This window comes from Anthonomus grandis, chromosome 7, assembly GCF_022605725.1.
Source record: "Anthonomus grandis grandis chromosome 7, icAntGran1.3, whole genome shotgun sequence".
Classification (NCBI taxonomy): Eukaryota; Metazoa; Arthropoda; class Insecta; order Coleoptera; family Curculionidae; genus Anthonomus; species Anthonomus grandis.
In genome coordinates this window covers 23,170,858-23,193,903 of record NC_065552.1, presented here as the reverse complement: position 1 = coordinate 23,193,903, position 23,046 = coordinate 23,170,858, and the positions used below count along the sequence as shown (strand labels likewise).

General features: G+C 32.5%; 2 long non-coding RNA genes across 3 annotated transcripts; one reads left to right on the top strand and one right to left on the bottom strand.

Annotated features, from left to right (window-relative positions):
* Positions 1-189: 189 nt before the first annotated feature.
* Positions 190-18,604, top strand: LOC126738847 (uncharacterized). The gene is made up of 3 exons (XR_007661463.1): positions 190-487; positions 13,905-14,803; positions 17,719-18,604. It is a non-coding gene; the product is annotated as an uncharacterized LOC126738847 (long non-coding RNA).
* Positions 14,083-22,773, bottom strand: LOC126738845 (uncharacterized). 2 transcript variants are annotated; one of them, XR_007661462.1, is made up of 2 exons: positions 22,579-22,773; positions 14,083-14,313 (listed from the first exon to the last, which is right to left on the bottom strand). It is a non-coding gene; the product is annotated as an uncharacterized LOC126738845 (long non-coding RNA). The 2 variants fall into 2 exon arrangements; XR_007661461.1 differs by lacking the exon at positions 14,083-14,313 and adding an exon at positions 17,897-18,127.
* Positions 22,774-23,046: the final 273 nt, after the last annotated feature.

The following is a 23,046-nucleotide window of genomic DNA, read 5'->3' as shown; positions in this document are numbered from 1 at the left end:
CTGAGCTGCAAACATGTAGCCATTTTAAAAGCATCTGTAGTTCAGATGTAAGCGCTATTAAGTAATTGGTTTAGCAACTATTAAAAAAAGAAAAAGCTACGCATGTCTCCGTATCCTCACGCATGCGCTTTTGACTGGAGAAATGTATATGCTAGGATCAAACACCGATTTTGGCCAATGGTCGAAAAATACGGCCAAAACGCGTTCTGGCCACTAACCTATTACCAAAGTCCGAAAAATCGCGTTCCGGCCGTTAAATGTAGACCAGAACGCGTTCTGGTCCTTTTGAAATTACCAGAATGCGTTCTGGATCTTTTCAAATTACCAGAACGCGTTTTGGATCTTTTAAAATTTCCAGAATGCGTATTGACTTTTCGCAGTTAGCCTGAAAGCAATCTGACTTTTGTCACATTGCCAAAACGCGTCGAACACATAAAAAAATCGTTCAAAGGCCAGTGTAATATGGAAAAATATTTTTATTGTTTATGTAAGTATAACATTCAAATGTTAAAAGTAACAAAATCAACTCTAAAAGAAACAGAGAAAATCAAAATACGTAAAACTTTTGGAACCTTAAGGGCTTACTTATTTTTACATGAACTGTTGCGGTGATATTTACTTTTACACACTACTTTCTTGGCCCTACACGCACATTTTCTGTCGATGCAATATCGTTTGCAATTGCACTGTATAAAGCCTTGTTTCGATCCAGATGCTAAGCCAGAAGCAGTTCGAAGAGATACAGACGTTGACGGGACTGTTGAAATATCAATAAAGTCGGAGTCAGCTAAGGTAAACTCATTACGGCTATACAGCGATTGCAAAGTTCCATCTTTCGTTCCTGAAAATTGATAAAACATTATATTAAATAGCTTATTTTATTTATTTATTACCTACCAAGCTGATAAAGTCCAGAGTAATTTATACTGAGTACAACAGCTAACACGTTTCTCGGGGCAAGTCTACCTCTGTTCACATCAGGTACTCGTATAATAACGGTTTTTCCTACATCAATAGGTGGTAACTTTGAATTCGAGAGAGCGATCATTTTCTCGGCCTGCTTTTCCAGTCCACCTTTAGCCTCGACCCTTACATTACTAATATTTTCATTTCGTAAACATCGATTACATATAATGCTTTGTTCACCCCCTCCATTTCCTTCCTTGGCTTTTCCGCAGATGATATGAATAGATAAGAAACAAACTGAACATCTAAGGGAATCTGACATTTCTTTTTCGCACATTGTACAGACATTTTTCTCTTGTTGTTGTTGTTGTTGTTGTTTATCTTCAGTATTCCTTCTGTTTATCGAATTATCGTCGTCAACTAGACGCAAATGTCCATCTTCTCGTTCGTCTGAATTTTCTTGATTGCACAACTTTTGTAGTTCCTCTTCTGTTTTAATGTTCGATAGCAGTTCCTTAGGAAGTGACGAATCTTTAAGACCGATCTTTTGAGGCGTGCCGAACATAGCTTCATAAGGACTTTTAGTTATTCCTGTATGCAGAGAACGATTTTTATTGCTTTGCACAAACCGCAGTCCTTCAGACCATTTCGTTGTGTTTTGGTCAGCCAACCATGTAACCAACATGTCCCTTACATCTTGATTCGATCTCTCTACGGACCCTTGGCTTTGCGAATGACGAGGTTTTCCATGGACCAACTTCAATCCGGGCCACATTTCAGCAAGATTTTCTACGATGCGAATTGCAAATTCTCTGCCATTGTCGCTTTGTAAAATCATAGGGGCGCCGAACAAACAGAAAATATCTAATAAATGATAGGCCACTTCTTCAGCTGTCTTTGTTTTTAGTGCTCTTAGCACGGTGAATTTTGTTAAATGATCCTGATAATTGAGAATGAAACGAAAATCTTGGTCTGGTTCACTTTGCATGTCGATTAAGTCTACTTGACAGCGCGAATTCATTTCATTTGTTAAAATTGGTTTAACCACTAAACCTTTTCGTTGCACTTTATTTTTTAATTGACACTCTTTGCAAAGTAATAAATAAACCTCAATTATTTGCCGTGTTATATTACAATATTTCCTCTTTAATTCTGAGTCCATCACTACAATAAATAAAAGAATATAATTAGATTTTATGTCGGTTGGAAAAACTCCAAAAAACAAACCTCGTAATCTCTTATGCCCTGCTCCTACATGAGCAGAATGAATGATATCAAATATTTCATCAGTCGTGTAGAAATAACGCAGCTCAGCAGTCTCATCCGCCCTCTTCTCTATCAGCTTTTCAGTTTCACCAATTTTTAAAATATCGTACCGTTTCAATCGTCGCCTTTGTTTTGAAGAAATTGGGTCACCGTTACTTTTACAAGCCTTTGCTTCCTTTACCTCTGAAAGTATTTCATAGTATCTTTCTCTTGTAAAAATATTGCTACGATCATTGCTATCACGAATTAATTGTTGCAAATCATCACTGAAACGTAACTTAAGGTCTTCCATGGCACTAGCACACATTTTCGCTCTAGCGAAATTTTTACACGCGCTCGAATTAAACACTAAACTAAAATGACGCTCCAAGCGTTGCCACAGAACGAAATATGAAACCTACATCGATTACGAATGACAAGTTGAGACACTTACAAAATCGCTTTCTGGGCTGTTTGTTTATATGCTCGACGCGTTCTGGCAATTTCAAAATATCCAAAACGCATTCTGGTCTATAATAAAAGGCCGGAACGCGATTTTTCGGACTTTGGTAATAGGTTAGTGGCCAGAACGCGTTTTGGCCGTATTTTTCGACCATTGGCCGAAATCGGTGTTTGATCCTAACATATATAAACTAAAGTGCTGAAATAGTTGTCAGATATTTATATTTATAGGAATTCAAACCTAACCTCAAATAGCACATATGTGTTTATTTTTGCTCTGATTTAATTTTGATTTTTTTTTAATATTATAGCAAAAACTATAACTTATTTTGCTTAAAGTTAAAGAGCTAAGTCGCTACTGTGTGTGTAGCATATTGATTTTACACAAGTATTTTATTTTTATTGGAGTTTTTCTAAGTAAAGTTTGTAAGGTTATATTGTGAATAATGAAGCCCTGCAATAAGTGTTTAAAGCCAATCAATGATGATCACTTAGAAAAAGCCCCTATATGTGATAGCTGCCATATATTTTTTCATTTGGATGAAAAATGTTCCGGTCTTTGTGCAAGTGAGCAGAGAGCCATAGTTATGCAGAAACGGATTTTTTTTTGTGATGCTTGTGTGCTCTCCTTCAAAAAAATTCCTCTGCTGACAAACAAATTTATTCAACTGGAGGAGCAGATTAAATCACTAAAGGATGAAGTGGAAACAAAAATGGTTAAAAAAACAGCAGACTTCTCAAGGGAACTTGGGTGCTCCTGCTAACATGGAATCAGTGTTACATGAAATTGAAGATCGTGCAGAGCGGGCGAACAATCTAATGGTTTACGGTGTTCCTGAGTCTAGAAGTAGCAGTATGCAAGAAAGAATTGATAATGACAATGTTGTACTCGCCCCCATCTTAATAAATGTTGGCATCGCAATTACCGAAAAGCCACTACCAAAAAACCGAACACATTAACCTCCATATCTATTTATTTTCAGAATCTGGGTGCCATTGGTACTAAACTTGATCAACTTCGTGGTGCAATATTGCAATGTGATTATGAGGTCATTATTTTGATTGAGACTTGGCTAAATCAACATTACTCAGACAATGAGTTAGCTAATTCTGAATATCAGATTTTTAGGCCAGATCGCAATTCCTTAACTAGTATTAAACAACGGGGTGGTGGAGTATTAATGTTAGTACACAATAAATTTAAAGCCAAACAACTCAAGACTGATATCTTAAATGTGGAGCACATTTTTGTTCAAGTGGATTATGGTGAGCTATCTAATATTTTGAGTTGTGTTTACATTCCTCCAAATTCTTCAGAAGAAGTCTACCGTGCCCATTGCTCAGCAGTTGAAAGTATTAAGGACAATTTTCACAATATACCTGTATTTCTATTTGGAGATTACAATTTACCCTTAGCCACTTGGATTTACTCAATTGAAGAAGGTCTGTTAGTTGAGTGCGCACTGACCTATCCAGTCAAAATAGTTTGTGAATCATTTTCTTATCTGAACATGCGACAATCAAGTGTATTTCTGGATCTGATTTTTAACAGTATTGCCGAGTGCCATAAAATATCTGTTCAACAAGCTTTAAACAATCTTCTTCCAAACAACTTTCACCACTTAGCAACAATTTGCGATATTAGGGTTAGTGATAGGATTGAAAGGTTGGATTATAGTACAACTTATTTTGATTTTAAAAATGCTGATTTTATAAGTTTGAATGATTATTTTTCTTTAGTGGACTGGATTAGTATTTATGATGATTCAGACATCGATAATTCAGTGAATAACTTTTATGAAGTAGTTTTATATGCAATGTCACTTTATGTACCAAAAAAAATATATAAACCTTCCAAGTTTCCTCGTTGGTTTTCCCCAGAATTAAGTAATCTTATTTTATCAAAAAAGACTGCTCATGCTAAATTCAAAAGTACTAAATTAGCTAAAGATTATATCCTGTTTGCTAACCTACGTACTCAAAATGTAAAGTTCATACTGAGCAATGCTATCGATCTTACATTGCTACCTTAAATGAGTCAATTCAACCTGACACCATACAATTTTGGAATCATATTAACTCCCTTAATAAAAGTCATGGTATCCCAAATGCTATGCATTTAAATTATATTTCAGCAGATTCGGGGGAGGATATTGCAAACTTATTTTCTACCTATTTTTCTAGTGTTTATCACTCTGATGAAGTTGATCTCACTAACTTTAATTTTCCAGTAGCAAGTTCTGTCGACATGCCTTTTATCCAGTTCACCCTGTCTGAGGTTTTTGAATCTATATTTGGTCTTAAGGACAAACTGAGTTATGGTCCTGATAATGTTCCTACCTATTTCCTAAAAAGATGTGTTTATAGTTTGTCTAGAACTTTGTGTACATTATTTAATTTGTCTTTAAAATTACAAACTTTCCCTGAGAAATGGCGTGACAGCTTTATAACTCCTGTATTCAAAAACGGTGACAGGGATGATATACAAAATTACAGGCCTATTGTTATTTTATCTGCTATCCCTAAGCATTTTGAGCTTATCCTGAACAAATATCTTACTTGGAATTGTAGCATTTATGACTATCCTATATTAATATTTATCGAAATTTTAATAGGAAGTCTATTAAAATTGGTTTTTCTCTACAAGGAAAAAAGTATAATGATAAAGGTTTCCTTAAAAGAAAGATTGATAATTATTCCATGGTCTGCAAATATCATTTTTGATATTAAAACTTAAATATTTCAAAAACAGAGACTAAAATATAAGTCATTATACACAAAAAGTATTTAGATTTTAATGTAGAATCCAAAAATGCTTTAATATATAGAGCGTTCTAATAAAATAGCAATGATCTTAAAAATATATTTTCCAAGTTGCCCATTAACTTTCGTATATTATGAAATTTTTAGATTTTTCCTAGTTAGTCTTTTCCCACCATTTATCGATGTGTTTCTGGAGACACATTCTGTATATAAACATAAATTATTTTAAACAAGACGCTTATATAATTTTTAATAATTTCCTAATTATTCATAATAAAATATTTACTCAAAAGTAAACATAAGTTAAGAAATATAATATGAGTTACTCACAAATAAAATAATATAATAGACACGCAGTTTATGTAGTACATCTTTCTAATTATTAGCAAATGTATACTAATAATTAAAAGTTCGGCAATTATTTTAGAAATAATTGCCGAATTCAGATTTTGAAACGTATTCAAACAATTTACTTATTATCAAAAAATTTACAAATTTTACAAGAAATGCAACTTTCTGGCATTCGTCTAATGTTCCAAAATTATTATTTGAACCAAAACATCCTCCGTATGAGGCGTTTTCAAATTTTTTCAGTACGTGGTTCCAATAGTAAATTGGAATGTCAAGCGTACAACGGATGGAACCATATATATCTGGTTGCTAGTAATCTAAATTAAGAAAAATAAGACGTGTGAGATGTTTCAATAATTGTTTAAATATATGCAATGGAAAAATCCTTTGGGATAATTCGTTAGTAAGAGTAACAGAAAGATTTAAAAATAATGTTTAATGTTTGAATGGTGGAAAAAAGTACCGCAGAAACACATACCGATAAGTGGCACTCTTATTTTTTTTTTGTTACATTTACTAGCGAAGAATCTTTTTATCGACTCAAAATCAGTTTTTTGAAAATTTCCTTTTTTAATATTTTACCTTCCTATGTAAATCGTCCTCCTTAAATACTCAAAATTAATAGAATAGAAGCGTAAATAATAACAAAGAATATTTTATTGTTACTCAACTATTTTTAAAAGGCTGTCTATGACTAAATAACTGCTATTACTGGACTATTTTCGGTGAAATAACAATTTAAGAATATTCATTAAAAAATGTAACGATCAGTATACCAACTACGCTTCTTATTAAGTGGTTTCAATTATAATATGTATTAAAATTTTGTAACAGACCGTAATTTCTGATAATAAGTTCAAGGTAAAATATCAGCAAGGAACGTAAGACACTAATTTATTAAGAAATATTCAATACAACGGTGGAAAGGAGTTTACAAACAATTTTTAATTGAATAAATAAACGTTGATCGCGTGAAACATTGCAGCTTAAGCAGCAAATAGAGTTGGCTTGTAATGTTGAACCTAAACACAGATTAGATTGTGGAATCAAGGCCGATATTAAAATATTCCTTTAATATTACCTAAGTTTACCGCCTTTATATCTTTAAGGATTTGCCACACAGTGAGTCTATTGCAAATTGTATACTCTGTTGATGACACAACAGTTTTTGATAATACTTATGAAGAAACAAACGCTGAATTGAAGGCTGTACAGGAGAGTTGAAATTGAGATTTGTAAAAAGTTACACATATAAATACATTTTTCCAAGAACGGTACGCACTGGAGTACATCCTTTTTGTTTATACATGTGAGGGTATAATACAGATTTAGGGTCAGAAAGTATTATTAGCTATTTTTCTCAACAGATTTTCAATAGTCGTACCTCCTAAGTTAGAAAGAAAAAAACTTACCCAAAAATCAAGAAAAATCAAACAAAACTTGGTACTTATTTTCAGCTTCTTTTTTTCAGAGAATTCGATGCTATAGAGAGATTTTTTCAAAGTAAATCACTATTTGACATTTGCAAATTGTCAAGAATAATGCCGAAACGATTAAATTACACACACGAAGATTGTATAAATTTATTTAATATTTACGAATAATGTAATTAAATTACATTAAGGATGGAAAAAAGAAACCAGCACAAAGTACTGTCAAGAAAATGATCTTTCCAAATTATAGTTTTCGCATAACCAGTTCAATGAATGGAGATTTACCCTGTCTATAAACATGAATAATGTTGAACAGGACTCAAATTAAATTGTGAAAAGTTGTCTTACTAATTACAATAAAATATTCAGTTAAATATAAAATGGAAACAATAGCATAATATGTAAGCGTAAGAAAATAAATTAAAAAGAAAATATATACATATATGAGTTACTTATAAATAGACCGGCAATTTATGTAGATCTTTAAAATAATCAGAAAATGTGTGCATATCTTTTTTTATAAGTAGTAATTAAAAGCTGTAGAAAGAAAAGTTACTAAAAATTTAGGAATAACTGGAAAATTCCGATTCAATTAAAAAAAAAACCTCTTGCTATTTATTTAAACAATTTACTTATTAAATAATTCACAAATGTCCACAAAATATTCCAGCAACCCTCTCGCATTTGTCTAAGGTTTAAAAATTATTATTTGAACTAAAACATCCTTCGTATGAGGCGTTTTCACATTTTTTCAGTGCATGGTTTCAATGGTAAATTGGATGGAACCATATGTATAACAGACCGTAACTTCTGATAATAAGTTCAAGGTAAAATATCAGCAAGGAAAGTAAAACACTCATACATTATCCCAAGGGGCAGTAAGACATATTCAATACAACGTTGGAAAGGAGTTTGCAAACCATTTTAAATTAAATAAATAAACGTTGATAACCTTAAAATATTGCATTTTAAGCAGCAAATAGAGTTGGCTTATAATGTACAACCTGAACACAGATAAGGTTATTGAATCAATGCTGATATTAAATTATGCCTTGAATATTATCCAAGCCCCTTTATATATATACATTACTATCATATATATACCCTTTCATATCTCTATGATCTGCCATACAGTGAGGCTTATATTATAAATTATAAATTATACACTCTTTGGCGATGACACGACAGTTTTACATAATACTTATAAGAAAACAATAGCTGAATTTAAATATCTAGAATACTGAATGCATAAATACCGCAAAATTTACTTACACAGCGCTCAGTATTTTATGTTCGCTTGTCTTGTTTTTCGTAGTGGTTGTAAAATCTTGTATTTCGTGCGTCAAGAGATACTATTTGTCGTAAAATTGACCAAACCAAATTAGTGTTCAAGAAAAATGGACGCTGGCTTAAAGGTGTTGCAAAAAATGTGGTTCGCATAGATGACGCGTCAAATTCAAATCAAGGTGCTATGACGGCGTCAAGTTCTAGTTTTATGGTTTCAAGTTCAAGTAGTAAAACATCTAATGACACACTGAAGGTGAAAAAACGAAAGTATGATGAATCATACATTAATCTCGGATTTGTTGATTCCAACGGCTCACCTCTTTGTATCGTGGGCAGCAAACTCCTTCCTAATAGTTCGATGGTACCTGCTAAGATGCGCCGACATTTAGAAACTGTACATTCCGACTTTAAAAACAAAAGTAAAAAATTTTTTTTACGTAAAAAAGAACAATTATTAAGAAGCCAAAAAACTATGACGTATGCGACTCAGATTGTGAATGAAAAGGCCACGGAGGCATCGTATTTGATTAGTTACCGTATTGTCCAAGCAGGAGAAGCGCACACTATCGCTGAAAAGCTAATAAAACCATGTGTGGTAGACATAACAAAATGTATGCTCGACGAAAAATCTGTAAAGCATCTTTCTACAGTGACGCTTTCGAATAATAGTTACGCTCTGAATTGAGGATATTGCAGCAAACATAAAACAAGAACTGGTTTTACGGCTTCAAAATAACAAATTCGTCTTACAAATGGATGAGACTGATGTTGCTGGACTGGCCATCTTGCTAGTAATTGTGCGATATCCATATAAACATTCACTCGAAGAAGACTAACTAACACAACTGGAGAAGAAATTTTTAACATGATTAACATATTTTTTGAAGAAAACCAACTCGATTGGAATGATTGCATTGATATTTGTACCGATGGAGCCAAGGCAATGACAGGTAGAACAGCAGGAGCAATATCACGAATAAAAATGAAAGCGCCAAATTGTAGTTCCAGTCACTGCATCCTGCATAGACAATGACTATGACAATGACTCGCGGTTAAAAAAATGCCACCAAATCTAAAATTGGTTCTTGATGAGTCAGTAAAAATAATGAATTTTGTCAAGTCACGTCCACTACAATCCCGATTATTTTCAATATTATGTGAAGATTATGGTAGCGATCATAAAACACTATTGCTTCATACCGAAGTGAGATGGTTATCTCGGGGTAAAACTTTGACAAGGCTTTTTAAACTAAGAATAGAATTAGAAGCTTTTCTTACAGATGTTCCTTTTAATTTAAAAGACCGTTTGTCCGATAAAAGCTGGTTATTTAGAATAGCATTTTTAGCAGACATGTTTGGAAAACTTAACGAATTAAACCTGTCACTACAAGGAAAACAGACAACAGTTTTCAATGCTAACAACAAAATAACTGCCTTTAAAAGAAAATTAGATTTTTGAATTACTTGTTTTGGTAAGAGAGAAATCGAAAGCTTTTCATTGCTAAGTGAGTTCCTTACTCACCATAGTCTGAGTGATATAGAAATATTTCAAAATGAAATATTTGTTGAATTGGAGCAATATCTCAATGATCTGCAAGGGACTTTTGAATCTTACTTTCCTGAAGAACAGAATACAAAACTGAAAATAATCTCATGTATTGAAAACCCTTTTTCATCTAAATTGCAGAAGCCTGAAAATATGTCAAATCAGATCTATGAATCATTTCTAGAAATGACATCTGATACAATCATGGAATCATTGTTCAAAACAATTTCACTAAATGATTTTTGGTGCAGGGTTCGTGATGAATATCTATAACATTCCACAGAAGCTTTGAATGTTCTTCTGCCGTTCCCGACAACGTATTTATGTGAAACGGGATTTTCAGCATATACAGCTACAAAAACAAAATACCGCAATAGACTGAGTGCCGAACCAGACATGAGAATTCAACTTTCTTCTATCAAGCTTGACATTACCCAGTTGATGAGGAATAAAACATAATTATCTATCTTTTTTTGTATAATTATTAATAAACAATTCACATATAACTGCTTTTGTTTTTAGTTTGGAGTTTAGGGTTCCGTTAAAAATTTAGTTTTTTAAAAGGGTTCCGTCACACAAAAAGTTTGAGTAACACTGGTCTAAGGCAATCAACGTTTATTTGTTCAATTTAAACTAGTTTCTAAACTCCTTTCCAACGTTGCATTGAATATGTTTTAATAAATGCTCCTTGGGGTAATGAATGAGTATCTTACGTTCTTTGCTAATATTTTACCTTGAACATATCATAAGTTGCGGTTTGTTACCATATTTTAACACATATTATAATTGAAAGCACTTAATAAAAAGCTTAGATAAGCTATTTTAACTGCTAATTGAAACTCACACATCTCGATTGGTATGTTAATTGTTACATTTTTTAATGAATAATCTTAAATTATTATTTCACAGAAAACAGTCCAGCAAGAGCAGTTATTTAGTCATATGAAGAGAGCCCTTTAAAAATAATTAAAAAACAGCACAATATTCTTTGATAGAGATGGGGAGATGAATAAAATATCAAATATAGACCCGATGACTCCACCATTAGTGAGACTGTCAAGAGACTCGGATGCGGCAGATGGTCGTTATTTACTGGCTAGGCTAAGTGATCCCTCAATTTTAAAACCCCTCAGGCTATTTCTTTCATATGTGCATGATCAGCCCTCCAGTGTATGTCTCGAAGGACACACCAATACCAGCATCCGATTGGCACTTGCCTCAGAGGGACTTCCTGGTGACGTGGACGCCTTGCGGAAGCTCTACTTTCGCTACCATGACGCCTATGGTTTTGGTTCAGCTGAAGTAGAAGCAGATCTGTCAGCCTTTGGATCCTTTTTTTCATCAGAGAAATTGCTACGCCTCCAAAGGATTAGAGAAAGCCAGAGCAATTACTATTCTAGTGGGTCTCCCACTAAGAATAACAATTTTAGGTAGTTTGACGCAAGAAGAGGATCAAGCACCCTCTAAAATACTGGACAATGGCAAGCTTAGTATTTTCTCTCTAAATATTCAGTCTCTAAGACATAAAACTGACGATCTATTTCTTTTGTTAGAAGAGCTTCATTTTCCTGATATCGTTGCCATATCTGAACATTGGTTAAATATCGATGAGCTCGTTTTAATTAACAATTACTCTACAGTAGCCAGATTTAATAGAACAAATGTATCTCATGGAGGCACTTTGATAATGTCTAAAAGCAACGACTATTAAGTAGTAACCAAGTTCGATAATTTAATAACTGAAAAACTATTTGAATTTTCCATTATCTAAAGTATCTAACAAATATGATCTTCATGAAATTTGTATATATAGAACACCTGACACGGATGTAAATATATTCTTTCAAAAATTACTAAGCTTGCTTGAGTCTCTGCCCTTTAAACAGCAAAATCTTATTATGTGGCGATCTAAATATTGATTTTTCCAGTGTGTGTGCGGCTCAAGAATCTCTCCAGTCCATTTTCGATTCTTTTGGCATAATTAATCATGCACATTAAATCACCAACCAGAATAACTAAAATCAGCTCGAGCACAATAGACTATGTCGTATCTTTCTTTGATCCGAATTTCGTTGACTGTACTGTCCTAAACTCAGGCTTTTCAGATCATGAAGCAGTGTTAACAAAGTTTTCCATAATATCAAAAACTGAAAATGTTCCCGACAAATTAGGCCGTATTTTCTCAGATCGAAATTTTATAAATTTTAAGCACTTGTGTCTAACAACTGACTGGAATGTCCACTCTTCTGATGTTGTTCAGAATTCTCTAGATTTATAAAAATGCTATCTAATCTGTCTCACAAATCCTTTCCTTTAAGGCCTCTCAAACTAAAAAAAACATAAACCTTGGTCTACCCAAGGCTTACGTACATCTGCTAAGAACATTCGTTCATTATTCAATCTTGTAAAATTCTCGGACAGCGCTTTCTTTCATGACTATGTAAGAGTATATAAAAAAGTTTATCAAAGGACTCTAAAAGTGGCAAAAGACATTTACTATAACAGGAGACTGGCAAAGTCTAGTAATGTCGTCCAATACTATCTCTACCTCTCCTGAGAACCTCAACAATTATTTTGTAAATGTAGCGAAGAATCTAATGAATACCATAGCTCCTACCCACGATCCACTTTCTGATCTTTCTAGTGCAGATGAGAATTTACACAGTTTTTTCTTTACGCCAATAGTACCTGAGCTTCGCAGTACGATTGGGAAAATCAAAAATAAGAGCTCTTCTGGAACCGATGGACTCACGTTGAACATGTTTCTAAGCCTGCCAGAGTGTACATTAAACCATCTTACAAATTTAATCAACCTGTCTTTTCAAAAAGGAGTTTTTCCCAACTGCCTTAAGAAGGCAATAATAATCCCTCTACATAAAGGAGGAGATAAAGATAAGTCTTCCAACTATCGCCCAATTGCTCTTCTTCCCCCACTATCAAAAATGCACAAATGATGCTATGTTTTCCCTTTTTAATAATGTATACTGTAGCTTAAACAACCAACATCCTACGGCAACAATCTTCTGTGATTTTTCTAAAGCTTTTGATTGCGTATACCATGATATCTTAATAAAAAAGGTCGATCTATGTTTGCACTTGTAATTCTGTGCATATTTCGTCCTTGATTTGTGGTATTTTAGTTACATTCTACTAAAATACCACAAATCAAGGACGAAATTATAAAGTAGATTTCATACCAGTATTGCCCTTTTTTGATTTGAAATTCTCTGTTTTGAGACAGCTGCAAGTTCAGGTCTTTTGAGTAAGAGATCTTGGTATATTTTTGTTCTGTAGAGTATAAGGTCTGTTTCGAATTGCGTGACTCTATAATAGAAACGCATTATGTCTGCATTGACTCATTGCTTGCTCCATTTAATGCGTCACGTTCCAAGGCCTGCTAGGCTCTCTTGGTCCTGCTAGGCTGGTTTGAACAATGTATTCAACAACACCTTCAGTAGGCGACGTATCGCTGGTTTGATCATTTTGTTCATTGACTTGGTCGATGGTAAGTCATAGTCCTTGTCCATGGCAAGTTCAAAAAACACCTCAAAGAAAACATCATAAGGAATATGATGGAAATAAGGTATAATCCCCAATTTTATGGAGTAAAAACTCCCCAGTCAGGTGCACTGATGAATCACTAGTTCCTTAAAGAATAACCTTATTCCCAATATTTATTTAATTTTTTAATAATACTCAGAAAAGCCGGTCTTAAAGTGAGCCTTTTAATGTAAACAATGTGAATATACGTCAAGTTAAGTAAAGAAGCATAGCTTTAACTTCGCCTTACAAGACATTATACATAAAATGTTTCTAAAATTTTACGTAGAATGTAAAAAAAGTATAATATATAGCTTGTTCTATTTGAAAGTGACAGCACCGCATGATTTTGACCAAAGCTTCTTTTCCAGACATCGATCGCGGCAAATCGTCCTGGGATACCCTGTAACACCCGTTATGTTTTATCTCAAAATTAGTCGTGATCTTCGGATAATATATGGAGGTTCAAACCTACAGAACATATCAAGAATATTAAAAATTTCCGGAATAATTAGCGAATTAAGATTAACGTCAAAAAAAATCTTTAAATCATTTAAAACAGTTTATTTATTGTTAAATAATTCACAAATACTGTTTACTTTTTACCACAAATTTTGCCAGTAGCCGCCTTACATTTTTTTAAGGTTTTAAAATTATTCCTTGAAGCATTACATCCACCGAATATTGTTTTTTCACATTTTCTTGATTCGTCGTTCCAATAATAAATTTCAATGGCGAGTCCACAGTTTATGTGGCCAACCGTATGGAATTTGTAGCAATCTGAAATAAAAAGAAAAATTTAAGACTTGTATTTAATAAACAAAATTATAAATCTATAATAAAAAAATATACGCAAGAACAGTTCAAAAGGTGGTCCTGTGGATTCTGTATGTAATGTTAACGTTGCTTTATATTATCTTTCGCTGTATTTGCTAATTTAGTCTATATATTCATTCGTTATCATGTAACAGCATAAAAATTGTTTTTTAAAACGTGCTTCGCACGATAAGAAACATAACTGGCGCAGTCGGGTAGGATTGGAGCTTTTGTGATCCTGTATTCACGTCATTGGGACGCCGTGATCACTACAATCGTGAGTTTTAACTCTTTAGCTCCAAACGAACGTCTCAGCTGTAAATCAACCCTGAAGTGGTGTGCCACGGGAAGAAGAACAGTCGACACATCATTTGGGAATCAAGGCACAGAGAAGAGGTGGCTGATACGGAGATTCACCTTGAGTAGGAAAAGGTTGGCATCTCTCCGTCGAAGGGTAAGTACCCAATCATCTCAGATCCTTTCCCTTTCTCCGGTTGAGAAAGTGGAAAGTAGTTTTAAGTTTATTATTGATTTATTTAATTGTCTTAAAATACAAAGTGAATGACAATTTATAATTTTTGAGTTTGAAAGATTTAATATTTAAATATTATTCTTAAAATAGTATTATCAAAATTTAGCTATATCTAGTCTTTTAGTAATTTTAGTTTAAAAATACTTTTATTCAGTTAAAAGTATAAATTAGTATTGAGCACTAATCAGTTTTAATAGGCGCGAAACTTTAAAATTGATGAGTGAACCACACATTATAGACGTATTAGCGGCTAGGTTGACTGAAACTTTAAATTTACAAACTATCCAAGAAGATTCAACACCAATAATAAATAATTCTAACACAATGCCCAATGTAACTGTAAATTATATTCTGCTTTACCACAGCTCATAGACAGCGCTCAAATTTTAGTAGGTAGTGGCATGGAATTATTAGTTTTAGTTATCATTATTTGTTTATCATATTAATAGTCATTGGTTATCTTGCTTTAGCAATGAACGATATTTAGAATGCTTGGAACAAGATCATTTTGTGGCTTCGCCCATACAAAAAGAACATCTACTCGAATTTGCTAAAAGATTACAAGTTATCAGGAGTAACTTAGCTTAAAAAATTAATTACTTTGAATTCCGCGAAATGGATGCAGCTACAAAATTGATACATTTGTGTCAATATGATACCATTTGCTTACGAACATTTGTTAGAGGTTAAGCAAATCCTTTTCAATGTATTATAAGACTTAAAAACAATATTGACCACTCTATATATATATATATATATATATATATATATATATATATAGATATATATATATATATATATATCGACGTGTTTAAGGCAGAACGACACAAACGCCAAATTACAAATTTTTCAGGAGACACCAAAAACCGTGTAACATTCGTATTTATTTTTTAAAGCATTATGTTTGTTACTAAAAAAAAGTATTTTTTGTTCTTAATTCTTTTTATAATTTTTTTTTGTCTTAAGTTGATAAGTAAAGCTGTAATCTTAAAAATTAGGATTCTTTGGCGTTTATGCCAAACGTTATTGACTTATGGTTTTGATCAGCTCGAGTACAATAGACTATGTCGTATCTTCCTTTGATCCGGATTTCGTTGACTGTACTGTCCTAAACTCAGGTTTTTCAGATCATGAAGCAGTGTTAACAAAGTTTTCCATAATATCAAAAACTAAAAATGTTCCCCGCAAATTAGGCCGTATTTTCTTAGATCAAAATTTTCTAAATTTTAAGCTTACAACTGACTGGAATGTCCACTCTTCTGATGTTGTTCAGAATTCTCTAGAGGCCTCTCAAACTAAAAAAAACATAAACCTTGGTCTACCCAAGGCTTACGTACATCTGCTGAGAACATTCGTTCATTATTCAATCTTGTAAAATTCTCGGACAACGCTTTCTTTCATGACTATGTAAGACTATATAAAAAAGTTTATCAAAGGACTCTAAAAGTGGCAAAAGACATTTACTATAACAGGAGACTGGCAAAGTCTAGTAATGTCGTCCAATACTATCTCTACCTCTCCTGAGAACCTCAACAATTATTTTGTAAATGTAGCGAAGAATCTAATGAATACCATAGCTCCTACCCACGATCCACTTTCTGATCTTTCTAGTGCAGATGAGAATTTACACAGTTTTTTCTTTACGCCAATAGTACCTGAGCTTCTCAGTACGATTGGGAAAATCAAAAATAAGAGCTCTTCTGGAACCGATGGACTTACGTTGAACATGTTTCTAAGCCTGCCAGAGTGTACATTAAACCATCTTACAAATTTAATCAACCTGTCTTTTCAAAAAGGAGTTTTTCCCAACTGCCTTAAGAAGGCAATAATAATCCCTCTACATAAAGGAGGAGATAAAGATAAGTCTTCCAACTATCGCCCTCTTCTTCCCCCACTATCAAAAATGCACAAATGATGCTATGTTTTCCCTTTTTAATAATGTATACTGTAGCTTAAACAACCAACATCCTACGGCAACAATCTTCTGTGATTTTTCTAAAGCTTTTGATTGCGTATACCATGATATCTTAATAAAAAAGGTCGATCTATGTTTGCACTTGTAATTCTGTGCATATTTCGTCCTTGATTTGTGGTATTTTAGTAGAATGTAGTAGATTTCATACCAGTATTGCCCTTTTTTGATTTGAAATTCTCTGTTTTGAGACAGCTGCAAGTTCAGGTCTTTTGAGTAAGAGATCTTGGTATATTTTTGTTCTGTAGAGTATAAGGTCTGTTTCGAATTGCGTGACTCTATAATAGAAACGCATTATGTCTGCATTGACTCATTGCTTGCTCCATTTAATGCGTCACGTTCCAAGGCCTGCTAGGCTCTCTTGGTCCTGCTAGGCTGGTTTGAACAATGTATTCAACAACACCCTCAGTAGGCGACGTATCGCTGGTTTGATCATTTTGTTCATTGACTTGGTCGATGATAAGTCATAGTCCTTGTCCATGGCAAGTTCAAAAAACACCTCAAAGAAAACATCATAAGGAAAATGATGGAAATAAGGTATAATCCCCAATTTTATGTAGTAAAAACTCCCCAGTCAGGTGCACTGATGAATCACTAGTTCCTTAAAGAATAACCTTATTCCCAATATTTATTTAATTTTTTAATAATACTCAGAAAAGCCGGTCTTAAAGTGAGCCTTTTAATGTAAACAATGTGAATATACGTCAAGTTAAGTAAAGAAGCATAGCTTTAACTTCGCCTTACAAGACATTATACATAAAATGTTTCTAAAATTTTACGTAGAATGTAAAAAAAGTATAATATATAGCTTGTTCTATTTGAAAGTGACAGCACCGCATGATTTTGACCAAAGCTTCTTTTCCAGACATCGATCGCGGCAAATCGTCCTGGGATACCCTGTAACACCCGTTATGTTTTATCTCAAAATTAGTCGTGATCTTCGGATAATATATGGAGGTTCAAACCTACAGAACATATCAAGAATATTAAAAATTTCCGGAATAATTAGCGAATTAAGATTAACGTCAAAAAAAATCTTTAAATCATTTAAAACAGTTTATTTATTGTTAAATAATTCACAAATACTGTTTACTTTTTACCACAAATTTTGCCAGTAGCCGCCTTACATTTTTTTAAGGTTTTAAAATTATTCCTTGAAGCATTACATCCACCGAATATTGTTTTTTCACATTTTCTTGATTCGTCGTTCCAATAATAAATTTCAATGGCGAGTCCACAGTTTATGTGGCCAACCGTATGGAATTTGTAGCAATCTGAAATAAAAAGAAAAATTTAAGACTTGTATTTAATAAACAAAATTATAAATCTATAATAAAAAAATATACGCAAGAACAGTTCAAAAGGTGGTCCTGTGGATTCTGTATGTAATGTTAACGTTGCTTTATATTATCTTTCGCTGTATTTGCTAATTTAGTCTATATATTCATTCGTTATCATGTAACAGCATAAAAATTGTTTTTTAAAACGTGCTTCGCACGATAAGAAACATAACTGGCGCAGTCGGGTAGGATTGGAGCTTTTGTGATCCTGTATTCACGTCATTGGGACGCCGTGATCACTACAATCGTGAGTTTTAACTCTTTAGCTCCAAACGAACGTCTCAGCTGTAAATCAACCCTGAAGTGGTGTGCCACGGGAAGAAGAACAGTCGACACATCATTTGGGAATCAAGGCACAGAGAAGAGGTGGCTGATACGGAGATTCACCTTGAGTAGGAAAAGGTTGGCATCTCTCCGTCGAAGGGTAAGTACCCAATCATCTCAGATCCTTTCCCTTTCTCCGGTTGAGAAAGTGGAAAGTAGTTTTAAGTTTATTATTGATTTATTTAATTGTCTTAAAATACAAAGTGAATGACAATTTATAATTTTTGAGTTTGAAAGATTTAATATTTAAATATTATTCTTAAAATAGTATTATCAAAATTTAGCTATATCTAGTCTTTTAGTAATTTTAGTTTAAAAATACTTTTATTCAGTTAAAAGTATAAATTAGTATTGAGCACTAATCAGTTTTAATAGGCGCGAAACTTTAAAATTGATGAGTGAACCACACATTATAGACGTATTAGCGGCTAGGTTGACTGAAACTTTAAATTTACAAACTATCCAAGAAGATTCAACACCAATAATAAATAATTCACAATGCCCAATGTAACTGTAAATTATAAGGTTAGCAAATCCTTTTCAATGTATTATAAGACTTAAAAACCCTGACTGTCTTGAAACAATATTGACCACTCTATATACATATATATATATATATATATATATATATATATATAGAGTCGATATATATATATATATATCGACGTGTTTAAGGCAGAACGACACAAACGCCAAATTATAAATTTTTCAGGAGACACCAAAAACCGTGTAACATTCGTATTTATTTTTTAAAGCATTATGTTTGTTACTAAAAAAAAGTATTTTTTGTTCTTAATTCTTTTTATAATTTTTTTTTGTCTTAAGTTGATAAGTAAAGCTGTAATCTTAAAAATTAGGATTCTTTGGCGTTTATGCCAAACGTTATTGACTTATGGTGTTTATGCCAAAATGAAATAGTCGCTTGTGCCAAAACATGTCTGTTAATGGGTATGTAAATTGGCGCTTACCTGGAGATGTGCCAAATCACTTTTTTAACACAAATATTTTTTTTTTGGTTATTATGCCAATTTAAAACACAAATTACTTTTGAATATAATTTATAAAAGAACATTGTTGTATCATAAAATACATATTTATTTTAAAAAATTGTACCATAATTACAAGTATTTCTTATAAAAAATAAAAAAAAAACAGTTTTCTTGGAAAATAATGGTTTATATACATACATAGTTTAATAATAATAATACTTGTATTTTACAACGGACTAGTTAAAAAAAAACAAATTCTTAAAATTAAAAAATTAGATATTATGTACGTTAATAATAAATGAATAGATGACATTGATGATGAATACGATGAATATTTAATCTTATTTATCATCAATGTCAGTCTCATTAAGTACATCAGGTACTGATCCAGAACATTTTACGGTTAAATACTCTGAGTGATACTCAGGCCTTATAACTAACTCAGTGCAGAGTTTTTTTAAATCATTATATTTTTTTAAATTAATTTATATTTCCTCCTTATAGGCTGCCTTAAGAATACCTGATTTTAATTTCAAAAAGACTAGTTCTTCTTTGTTTTCTTTAAACGAATAAAAAACCCTAGCATTATAATCATTTTTAAAAAAAACTGCTTTTTTAATTTCCGATATTTTTAGTTTACTTGCTTTTTCAAATTTAATGCTTTTAAAGTTCAGAAAATCTGAGAATTTTTGCTTGATAATTATATAAGGTTCTGGATTATTTCTGGCATTACGAATAATAGTGGGCCATTCAGATGGCGCTTGTACTATTTTACTTTTTACATTCTTTTCAATGACTGCATGTATTGAATCTACAGGCATGTAGGTGTGGCCTGCAATTAAATAAGTAACAGACACTTCTTCGACGGTAATAGAATGATTTAAAAAATATCTAATCATTAAAAATTGTCGCAGTACATTGATATTTTTTTATATTTAGCAGTGCTATCTACGTATTTTAAATAGTGTAACATGTTTGAGCAAATTTCGTTACTACCCCTTTTTGAATTTTTTTCTTCCCATAAGTAACAATAGCCTTTTTTTGTAGTCGATTCATAAACAGACAAGTTATAAATTGCATATTTTCGGGAAAAACCTAACAGCATATTATCCCCATGAGGAGTAGCTAATACCTCCTGGAGATCAAAACTTACTACTAAATATGAGTTTTCTTCCCCTGACAACAAATTCCTTAAAGTGTTGAACAAGTTCGGTTTTAGTCTTGTTAGACGGTACATGGATTCCTCGCTGATCAGGCTGTGCAAATTTTTCATACTCCTTATTATTTAAAACAGTTCTCAATAATCGCACGGTCACAGATAAAGTTGCAAGTAAAAACTGCCTGCAAACGCGTGTTGGTATACTATTTTTTAGTATACTATATTCCACTGTCATTTTTCTATTTTTTAAACTTTTTGATTTACGCCGTCTCTTAATTGAACAAACCGAAGTACAATCACTAATAAATCGTTTCTGCTTGTCACTACTTGCCAAGCCAAGCCAAGCAAAAAAAATCAAATATAGATTTTCTTTCTTCTTCAAAAAATAAATTACAATCATTTTTGCAGCTATTTTTATTTCTGCACGGGTTTTCCTTCATTTTTTTTTCACAAATTAATTTTCCTGAAGTGCTTAAGTATTTCAATCCCAAATATTTTTATTTCTTGCGTTCCTCTCGTTTGCTAACTGAGTTCTTTTTAATCTTTATTGAAATAGCTGGATCGCCTTCATTTACTTCTTTCTGAAAGTCACTGCTATTTTCTTTATCATTTTCGTCTGGAAAATATTGGACTCTTCTTTTCTTATTAGGTTTTTCAAAGTCTTCTTCTTCATTTTCGGAACTGCTCGTATTTTCCTCAATTTCATAGTCTTCATCAGAATCTGTAGTAAAATCAGTCTCAATTCTGGCACTGGTTATGGCATTAATATTGCTGAAACTGTTTATACTAGGTATAGTATCACTTAAACTTTTATCAACAGTAAGAAAGTCTAATGGAAAGTCCAAGATATCTAACTCGTTATGAAATATCATTTCAGAAGGAATTTGATAACAAGTTTCCGCACTGCCATTTTTTTCCACAATAACTTTTGGGCTTGGTCCCAAACTATTTATAATTTCATTGGTGTTTTCCAAAATTATCACATCCTCTTTCAAAGCTGCGTCGAGGGGACAAACTTCATCGAGGACCTCTACCAGCATGTTATTATCCAATTCAACATTTGACGACATTTGGCAACTAGCATCAGGATCATCTTCTTTATTGTTTTTTGCAAGTTTTAAAAGCTTTTGTGTTCTTGAATGATACATTTCTAAAAATTAACAAAAAAGTCGATAGTGTAGCATAAAAGGCATAAGCGCCATTTATAAAACACACAAGCATTAAATCATTTGCATTGAATAGCATAGGTGTAATGTCGCTTGTGCCAAACAAAAAGTACTGCATGCAAATTGGCATAAACGCCACATTTTTAAAATCAGATTTGAGTGATTAGGCAGATATAATTGTTATTATAATTAGATTTATCTACTAGTCTGTCATATCCTTTTGTTTAAAAAACAATTTAAATCTACCTTTAGCTCACAAAAACTGCCGATAAACAGGCATGCAGGCACCTGTGTAAAGCTTATGACCGTCTGGCGCTTATGCCAAACAAAAGTGGGTGGGGGAAAACTCTTGGCGTTTGTGCAAATTTTAAAAGAATTTCACAACCAAACGGATTTTTTGTGGCATAAGTCTCAAACGTTAATAAAATAAATAAAAGCCGCTTTAATTTGATGTAAATAACCGATTTTTGAATTTTTGGCGCTTGTGCCGTTCTGCCTTGAACACGTCGATATATATATATGCTTACTGTAATATTAACGTTGCTTTATATTATCTTTCGCTGTATTAACCAATTTCGTCTATATATTATCATGTAACAGCCTTATGCCTTAATCTTCGTTGTACCATACTTGCTGCTTGTACTAATTGTCAAAAATAATATATTTTTTTAAACGTGCTTCGCACGATAAGAAATATAGCTAGTTTTAACATAATTTTTTTAGAAAAAATGTATTTTTAAGTTTTACCTTCTTTTGTAAATGGTCGTGGCTCTCCTTGAATACTCGAAATGAACAGGATAGAAACAGCGTAAACAACAAAAATGAACATCGTAAAATCTTGTTATTTAATTGTTTTTTAAAGGCTGTAATGACTAAGTAACTGCGTCCTGTACTGTTTAAATACATTTAAAATTAAAAAAAATAAATTACGAGTATACATAAAAAAAATTATATTACAATCGAGATAAAAAGGTTTTAATTGATTTTAATTTTAATTATAAAATCTATAATATGGAACCAAGCGTAAAAAATTCAACGTAAAGTATTACAGGTGAATCAAAGCGTTAGCCCAAATAGACTTATCCAATATGACGGCTGAAGGAATTTTTGATTGAATAAATGTTTGAATAAATGTTATGTTGCAAATTTAGTATTGGTACACTGTACTTACACGTACTACACTGATTCCGTATCAATATTGGAAATAACACAAAT